Raw genomic sequence first — 8,139 nt, forward strand, 5'->3', positions numbered from 1 at the left:
AGGCATTGGCCTCACTTTCCAGTGGAACTTGAGGGGCCCAGACTCCCCAGCTCATCCCCTCTACATTTGTCCCCAAATCAGGCACAGTGCCTTAAAACACCACTGCCCCTCACTCCTTTGGGTTCAGTGGCTTCAACATGTGGCCTTGGGAAAAAGCTGTAAATGTTCAAGTAAATTTATGCAACAGCCCCTCTCTGACCTGCCAACCCTCCAGAAGCTGAGTCTCCCCTTAGCTCAGGAAGTGTGTGCTCGGCCCTCCTCAGTATGTTTACCACATCCTCAGAATTGACCAGCAGAGCCTTTTGTCTCCCTCTCCCTTCTCCTGGGTCCCCTGTCCCTGCTTCTCTGGGTAGCATGGGTGCCCTGGGTCGGGCTCCAAAGGTAAGAGTTGCAAGTTTGGGCCTGGCAGAGGGGTGGATTTGACAGGCTGGTCCTCAAGACGGGGAAGGGCTTAGGGCAGAGGCCCAGCCCCTACCCCCTAATGGACCCAGAGGGAGGTAGGAAGAGGTCAGAGGGCAGCCAGACCTGGGGATGTCCCCCTGCGAGGCAGCTGCGGTCCAGGCTTCACCCTACAATGTGTTCAGGTTACATCATTAGGGCTGAATTGATGTTGATTACAAATAATAACTGCTCCAAAGCAAAGCCAGATGGGGAGTGTTCAAACTGAATGAAGAAGGAAATGAGCTGCCATCCACAGGGACAAGGGCTGCGTGGGGGGCCTTGGCTCAGGGACTCTCAGACCCAGAAGGGAGAGTCTACAAAAGCCAGTCCATCCCCCAACTCAGGAAGGGGATCACCCACGAGTGTCACTCAGCGGGAAGACTTCCAGTGACCAGGGGCTCCTACCTCCTGTGTCTGTCCTTCTGGGGCCCGTGCATCCATGCGTGTACATCGAGGCGTTCATCCGGGTGCTCTTCAGAGTCCCTGCCTGGGCTGACGCTCCCTGACCCTTGGACTCTTAAACCTTTTGGGCATCTCTGACCCAGAGGACCCGCCCCTAAGTGAGGTCACAGCAGTAATGGCTGACGGGAGCCTGAAGGGTGTCCCCAGGGGTCGGCAGCAGGTTCATGCTACGAACTTCCATCCAAGCCTGCACGAATGAGTCCCAGGTCCCTGCAGGCCCAGGAGGACAGGGGACCGTGAGACACCTGGACATTAGCGGCGGTGAGAGTACCGGGGACAGTAGCATTTCCTGGCGGCCAGGACGTGGTAGCCCCAGGGCGACAAGGCGGCGGAGGCGGGGGGGGGGGGCTGGGGGGCTGGGGGGCCGGCGCCGCGCTAAGCGTTGTCTGCTCAATCTGCACAGCGGCCACTTGCGGTGGGTCCTGGTATTACTCCATTATACCGATGAGAGAACCGAGGCTCAGAGAGCTTCGAAAAATTTTCCGTAGCAACCTAACTAGTAAGCCTCCGATCCCTGAGCCCACACTTAATCACCTCACGGGTAGAGAGGTAACGACTATTGCTTTTCCAGCCCAGAATAAAAGGATGTGATTTGGCAGAGAGAAGAGGGAGAGTGCTAAGTTGTTCGGTCAGTCAACAGACAACTGGCCAGTGGGTGGGTGAGCAGCTGGTGACCCCGTCAGTCAAACAAACACGGATTCATGTCGTGATTGGCTCGCCCTGAGTCAAGAGCGCACACGGTGCTCTGGGGATGTGAGACCGGGGATGTTCCCGTCCCTGTCCTCAGGGCACTTACAGCCTAGACACCAGCAAACAGATGACTAGAAGACAACCTGACAAGGGTTGTGTTTGTCATACACAGGTGCCTCTGAACACAGAGCAGGGCCTGGTTGATCTTGAACTAGGAGATGGGCAGAGAGCTGGGAACTGAAGCCTCACGGTGGAGGGCACATTTAGTGGATTTTAAAGTAAGGCTCAGGAAAACAGCATGGTGGTTTCTTAAAAAGTGGAACATAGAATTAATTACCAGCACTACTAGGTATTTACCCAAAGGATACAAAAATACAGATTTGAAGGGGTGCATGCACTCCAATGTTTATAGCAGCATTGTCAACAATAGCCAAACTATGGAGTTCAATCGGTAGCAGGAGCGGAGAGCCGACCCCACAGAGCCCCGAGCAGCCCCACCGCCTAGTTACCATCACACCCCGGGAGGCCTCACATCGAAGGCACCTGCCGGCGCAGACAAGAAGGTCATCACAACGAAGTTTTGGGGAACAGTAAAATGGTTCAATGTAAGAAACAGATACGGTTTCATCAACAGGAGTGACACCTAGGAAGATGTATTTGTACACCAGACTGCCATAAAGAAGAATAACCCCAGGAAGTACCTTCACAGTGTAGGAGATGGAGAGACTGTGGAGTTTGATGTTGTTGAAGGAGAAAAGGGTGCGGAGGCAGCAGATGTGACAGGCCCTGGTGGAGTTCCAGTGCAAGGCAGTAAATAAGCAGCAGACCCTAACCGTTATAGACACGCTCCCCAGCGCAGGCGTCCTCCACACAATTCCCAGCAGAATTACCGGAATAGTGAGAGTGGGGAAAAGGATGAGGGGTCGGAAAGTGCTCCCAAAGGCCAGGCCCAACAGCACCAGTTCCCACTACATGCGGAGACCCTCTGGGCGGCGACCACAGTATTCCAACCCTCCTGTGCAGGGACAAGTGATGGAAGGTGCTGACAGCCAGGGTGCAGGAGAACAAGGTGGACCAGTGAGACAGAATATGCACCGGGGTTATAGACCACGATTCCGCAGGGGTCCTCCTCGCCAACGACAGCCTAGAGAGGATGGCAACGAGGAAGATAAGGAAAATCAAGGAGATGAGACCCAAGGTCAGCAACCACCTCAATGTCGGTACCGCCACGACTTCACTTACCGACGCAGACGCCCAGAAAACCCTAAACCACAAGATGGCAAAGAGACAAAAGCAGCCGATCCACCAGCTGAGAATTCGCTCTGCTCCGGAGGCTGAGCAGGGCGGGGCTGAGCAAATGCCGGCTTACCATCTCTACCATCATCCGGTTTAGTCATCCACCACGAAGAAATGAAGATGAAATTCCAGCAATAAGAAATGAACAAAAGATTGGAGCTGAAGACCTTAAGTGCTTGCTTTTTGCCCATTGACCACATAAATAGAACTATCTGCATTATCTATGCAGCATGGGATTTTTATTAGAATATATATAGAAAATATTAGATTTTTATTATTTTTTATTATTATTTACAGACATCTCTGGTAATGACAAATGTGTTTTGTTTTGTTTTGTTTTTAAAGCCTGGTTTTTCTCAATACACCTTTAAAGGTTTTTAAATTGTTTCATACCTGGTCAAGTTGAGATTTTTAAGAACCTCATTTTTAATTTGTAATAAAAGTTTACAACTTGATTTTTTCAAAAAAGTCAACAAATGGCAAGGTCTTAAATAAAAAAAAAAAACAATAGCCAAACTATGGAAAGAGCCCAAATGTCCATCAACTGATGAATGGATAAAGAAGATGTGGTATAGGGGCGCCTGGGTGGCTCAGTTGGTTAAGCGACTGCCTTCGGCTCAGGTCATGATCCTGGAGTCCTGGGATCGAGTCCCACATCGGGCTCCCTGCTCGGCAGGGAGTCTGCTTCTCCCTCTGACCCTCCCCACTCTCATGTGCTCTCTCTCAAATAAATAAATAAAATCTTTAAAAAAAAAAAGAAGAAGAAGAAGATGTGGTATACACATACAGTGGAATATTATTCAGCCATCAAAAAGAATGAAATCTTGCCATTTGTATTTGCACCAGACTTGCTTACAGCCTAGACACCAGCAAACAGATGACTAGAAGACAACCTGACAAGGGTTGTGTTTGTCATACACAGGTGCCTCTGTCATGATAGAATTAGAGTGTATTATGCTAAGTGAAATAAGTCAGAGAAAGACAAATACTGTATGATCTCACTCATATGTGGAATTTAAGAAAGAAAAGAGATGAACATAAGGGAAGGGGGAAAAGAAAAAAAGGAGAGAGGGAAACAAGACATAAGTGATTCTTAACAAAAGAGAACAAACTGAGGGTTGATGGAAGGAGGTGGGTGGGGGATGGGCTAGACGGGTGATGGGTATTAAGGAGGGCACTTGTTGTGATGAGCCCTGGGTTTTGTATGTAGGGATGAATCACTGAATTCTACTCCAGAAATCAATATTGCACTATATGTTAACTAACAAAATTTAAATTAAAAAAAGAAGAGTCATAAGAAAAAAAAAAAGAGGAAGAGTCATAAGAGAGCTTGCTTCCCCTCTGCTCTCTGTCCTGTGAGGACACGCAAGAAGCTGGCCTTTCTACAGCCCAGAAGAAGGTCCCCACCAGAACCTGCCCATGCTGGCACACTGAGCTCAGACTTCCAGCCTCCAGGACTGAGAGAAAGAAATTTCTGTTGTTTATAAGCCACCCAGTCCGTGGTACTTTGTTATAGCAAAGTACCAAACTGACTAAGACAGTCTTTTTTTTCAGATACCAGAAGACTCTGCCAACATATGGGAGGACATCTTCACCAGGGAGGAGTTAACCTGACAAAGAATCAGCCCCATTTCTGAAAAGAAGGGTCCTAAGCCCCCAAAATGATCAGGCTTCAGAAGGCAGCATTTGAATGAAGGCCAGAAGGAATAATGTCAGCATCTTTCCAGTGTGTGGTCCATCCTTCCTGCTCTCCACAGCACCCAGCCACGTGGTTGCAAAGGGTGCTATCCACCCAGGCCAGTGGGTTGGGTTGTCCTTGGACACGCGTGGCTGGACGCCATGCCTTCTCACCCAAGTAGTCCCCACTTGCCCAGGACTCCCTCCCTCCGAGCTCCCAGTGAAGGGGCTGCAGGGGTGGGGGCTCTGAGAGACCCCGAGGGGTTGGGGCTCCGAGGGAACCTGTCTCTGCCTCCCAGCTGCAGCAATTTGAGCCCATGGGGGCCTGGCTGAACTGCCTTGTGGCAGAGAGAAGTCAGCAGGATCGAGCCTCTGCGAGTTGCTGATCACTCGGTAGAGTAGTTGGAGCATAGCAAGGCTATGGTGAATTGCTATGGCAGACTGAACATGCGCATCTAGGCTTGCTCCCTTCCAAAGTTCACTACAACTAATGAAAAGATTTTTTTTTTTTTTTTAGGACATAAACATACAAGGTCAGAGGAGAGAAGACAGGAGCTTGCAGTGACAAATTTGGGGGGGTGCTGGAAATGGACAAGTGGTAACTCTACATGGGCAGCCCCAAGGGAGCGAAATCCTAAAACCAGAGGGAGAGAAATTCAGCCAGGATCCAATTCCACTGCAGAGTTCTTGGTGTGCCCAAGTGCTGACCGCCGCAGTGCCCTGGGGAGCTGGGGGGAAAGGGGCTGGTGGAGACGGGGAGACCTGGGAGGCTGCCCGTCCTCCTGGCCCCTCCCCACCTCCGCAGTGCTGGGCACCTGCCCTTCTCCCTCAGGGCAGGGGCTGGAGCTTATTCTCTGCAGAAGGTAAAGCAGAGAAGAGAGTCTTCAGGCAGGGATTCAGTTTTGGCCCACCCACCCTCCAGTTCTCCTTCCCAACCCAGCCCCCACGGGACTGGCACCGGTCTTTGCTCTCCAGGCAGGAGATCAGAAGACAACTCTCTGGGCATTTCACCATCCAACAAGAAAAACCTAAATAAAGACATTGACCCAGAGGATCCCCAACAGAAGGTCCACCAAGATCACCCTACAGTGAGGCTCAAAGTCAAAGTGCCCCAGTCACTACTCCTTCCAATGAGCGCTTGCGTTCCTCCCCATTCACCACTATACGTAATTACGAGCAGACAACCAAAGGTTACCAGACTTCCTAGAAAGACCTCTAATAAGGAATCTAGAGACCAAAGGACCTGAGGCAGCAGAAAAGATAAAAAAGATTTTTAAAAGATCATTAATATCCCCAGAGAAATAAGAGACGTTGCATACTGGGAATGGAAGTTTGTTTTTTAAAAAAGATCATTTAGAGAACAACAAAAAAAGAATGACTGGAAATCCTAAACATGTAAACAGACATGGGAAACTCAGTGGGAGCCCCTGAATCTCCCATGATTCCACAGAGAGGTGTGCTGGGGCCAGGGTGCAGCTGGTCCCAGGGGAAGGACCTCCTCCTCACGGGATCTCCCTCTCATAGGCAACTGTAGGAAAGCAGTTTTGCCAAGGGGGTAATCATAGGCTATTGGGGCACCAGGCAGACTAGATTCAGGGTACCTGATGTTTGCCATTGCTGGGGAATGCCCGATGCCTGGCATCTGGAGACCTTGGGGTCTGTGGGATTTGTAGGTCTACTCCCAGACCCCCACTGGGGGGAGCATGGGAGCGAAAGCTGTTGTTGGTCCTGTAAGAAGCTAAGCTTAGGAGATAGGGGCCCTGGCTTAGGTCTAGACAACCCACAGTGAGTTCCCAAGGTCTTCTTAATAATTCTGCACCATGGGGGATGCCTGGGTGATTCAGTGAGTTAAGCATCCGACTCTTGATTTCAGCTCAGGTCATGATCTGAGGGTCATGAGATGGAGCCCTGAGCCTCTGCACTCAGCATGGAGTCGGCTTGATATTCTCTCTCTCCCTCTGCGTCTGTCCCTTCCCCTGCTCATGCTCTAAAGACATACATACATAACATAAACAAACTCTTTAAAAAGTAATAATAATAATTCTGCACCATGGGGGCACCTGGCTGGCTTAGTCGGAGGAGCATGTGACTCTTGATCTCAGGGTTGTGAGTTCAGGCACCATGTTGGGTGTAGGGTTTATTTAAATAAATAAAAACTTTAAAAAAAAGAATAATAATTCTGCACCATGAAGACTGAATAGCCCACTGAGCTCCCAGCATAGTGGCTGGAAGCAGTCCCATCCCAATGTATATCACTAGGAGTTTTCACAATACTGAGGACAGGAGATAATCTGGTCAACTTCCAGGGAGAAACGTGGGGTCAGTGCTTCTAAAGGATTTGAGCCTCTCAGCAGTCATACTGGCAAAGAAGATGATGAAGCAAGGCCCTCAATATTCTAAAGGAACATGATTTCCACCCTTGTATCTTATGTCCAGACTAATTATTAATCAGGTAGGAGAGGAGTATTTTTCAGCCATGCAAAGTCTCCAAAGATCACCAGTGCAAACCCCTTCTCAGGAAGCTACTAGAAGTTGTTCACCACTAAAACCAAGAAAGATGGATGCAGGAAACAAGAGATCCAACCAAAAGAAAAGTCAAAGGCATTTTCTGGAGGACGACAGAGGGAGACTCTGGAGGGCAGACAGACCGAACTGGAGTGGTCATCATCATGCCCTCTGCTGCTATTCATTGTTCACCGGACAAGGTGCATTACCAGAGCAAGGGAGTAAAAACCCGAGGAAGAGAAAGCCATGAGATCCAGGACACACAGAGAGAGGCAAAGGGAATTTTAAGGATGACAGCAAAAGGAAATCCCAAGACAACCACTGGGTAGCAGGCCTGGAGAACAGCAAGTCCAGACTGAAGGAAAACGAAGGTCTCCAGGAAGGACAGCTCCAGGGAAAACACTGGAAATCATAGATTACCTCCTATGATTGACCTTATGGACGAGTACTGTGGAAAGAATATGCAATGGCTATAAAGAAGGTTAAGCAGGGGCTCCTGGGTGGCTCAGTCGGTTAAAGCATCTGCCTTCGGCTCAGGTCATGATCTCAGGGTCCAGGGATTGAGCCCCACGTCAGGCTCCCCGCTCAGCAGAGAGCCTGCTTCTCCCTCCACTGCTCCCTTTGCCCCTCCCCGCACTAGTGCTCTTTCTCTCTCAAATAAATAAATAAATAAATCTTTTAAAAAAAAAAGAAAGTTAGACAAATGAAAGTAACAAAGCAATTATTAACTTTGGGGAAAACAAAAGCCAAAGAAAACAGAAAGGAAAAAATAGCACGAATTACAAAGCTCAGCTGTGAATAATTTTTACATAGGCATAATACTGTAGACTCCGAATGTTGACTTAAATTGTAAAATAACCATATTGGAGGGGTGCCTGGGTGGCTCAGTCAGTTAAGTGTCCGACTCTTGATTTCTGCTCAGGTCATGATCTCGAGGTTGTGAGATTGAGTGCTGAGTCTGCTTAGGATTCTCTCTCTTCCTCTCCCTCAGCTCCTCCCCTCACCTCACCCTTTCTAAAAAACAAACAAACCCCAAAAACATATTGGAAAGTTGGGGGAGGGGAAGGA

The 8,139-nt window shown here is 49.2% G+C and overlaps 1 pseudogene; it reads left to right on the forward strand.

Annotated features, from left to right (window-relative positions):
• The first annotated feature begins 354 nt into the window (after nt 1–354).
• On the forward strand, nt 355–3,069 carry LOC116643690 (annotated as a pseudogene).
• Nucleotides 3,070–8,139: the final 5,070 nt, after the last annotated feature.

The sequence above is a fragment of the Phoca vitulina genome, unplaced genomic scaffold (genome assembly GCF_004348235.1).
Source record: "Phoca vitulina isolate PV1807 unplaced genomic scaffold, GSC_HSeal_1.0 scaffold27, whole genome shotgun sequence".
NCBI lineage: Eukaryota > Metazoa > Chordata > Mammalia > Carnivora > Phocidae > Phoca > Phoca vitulina.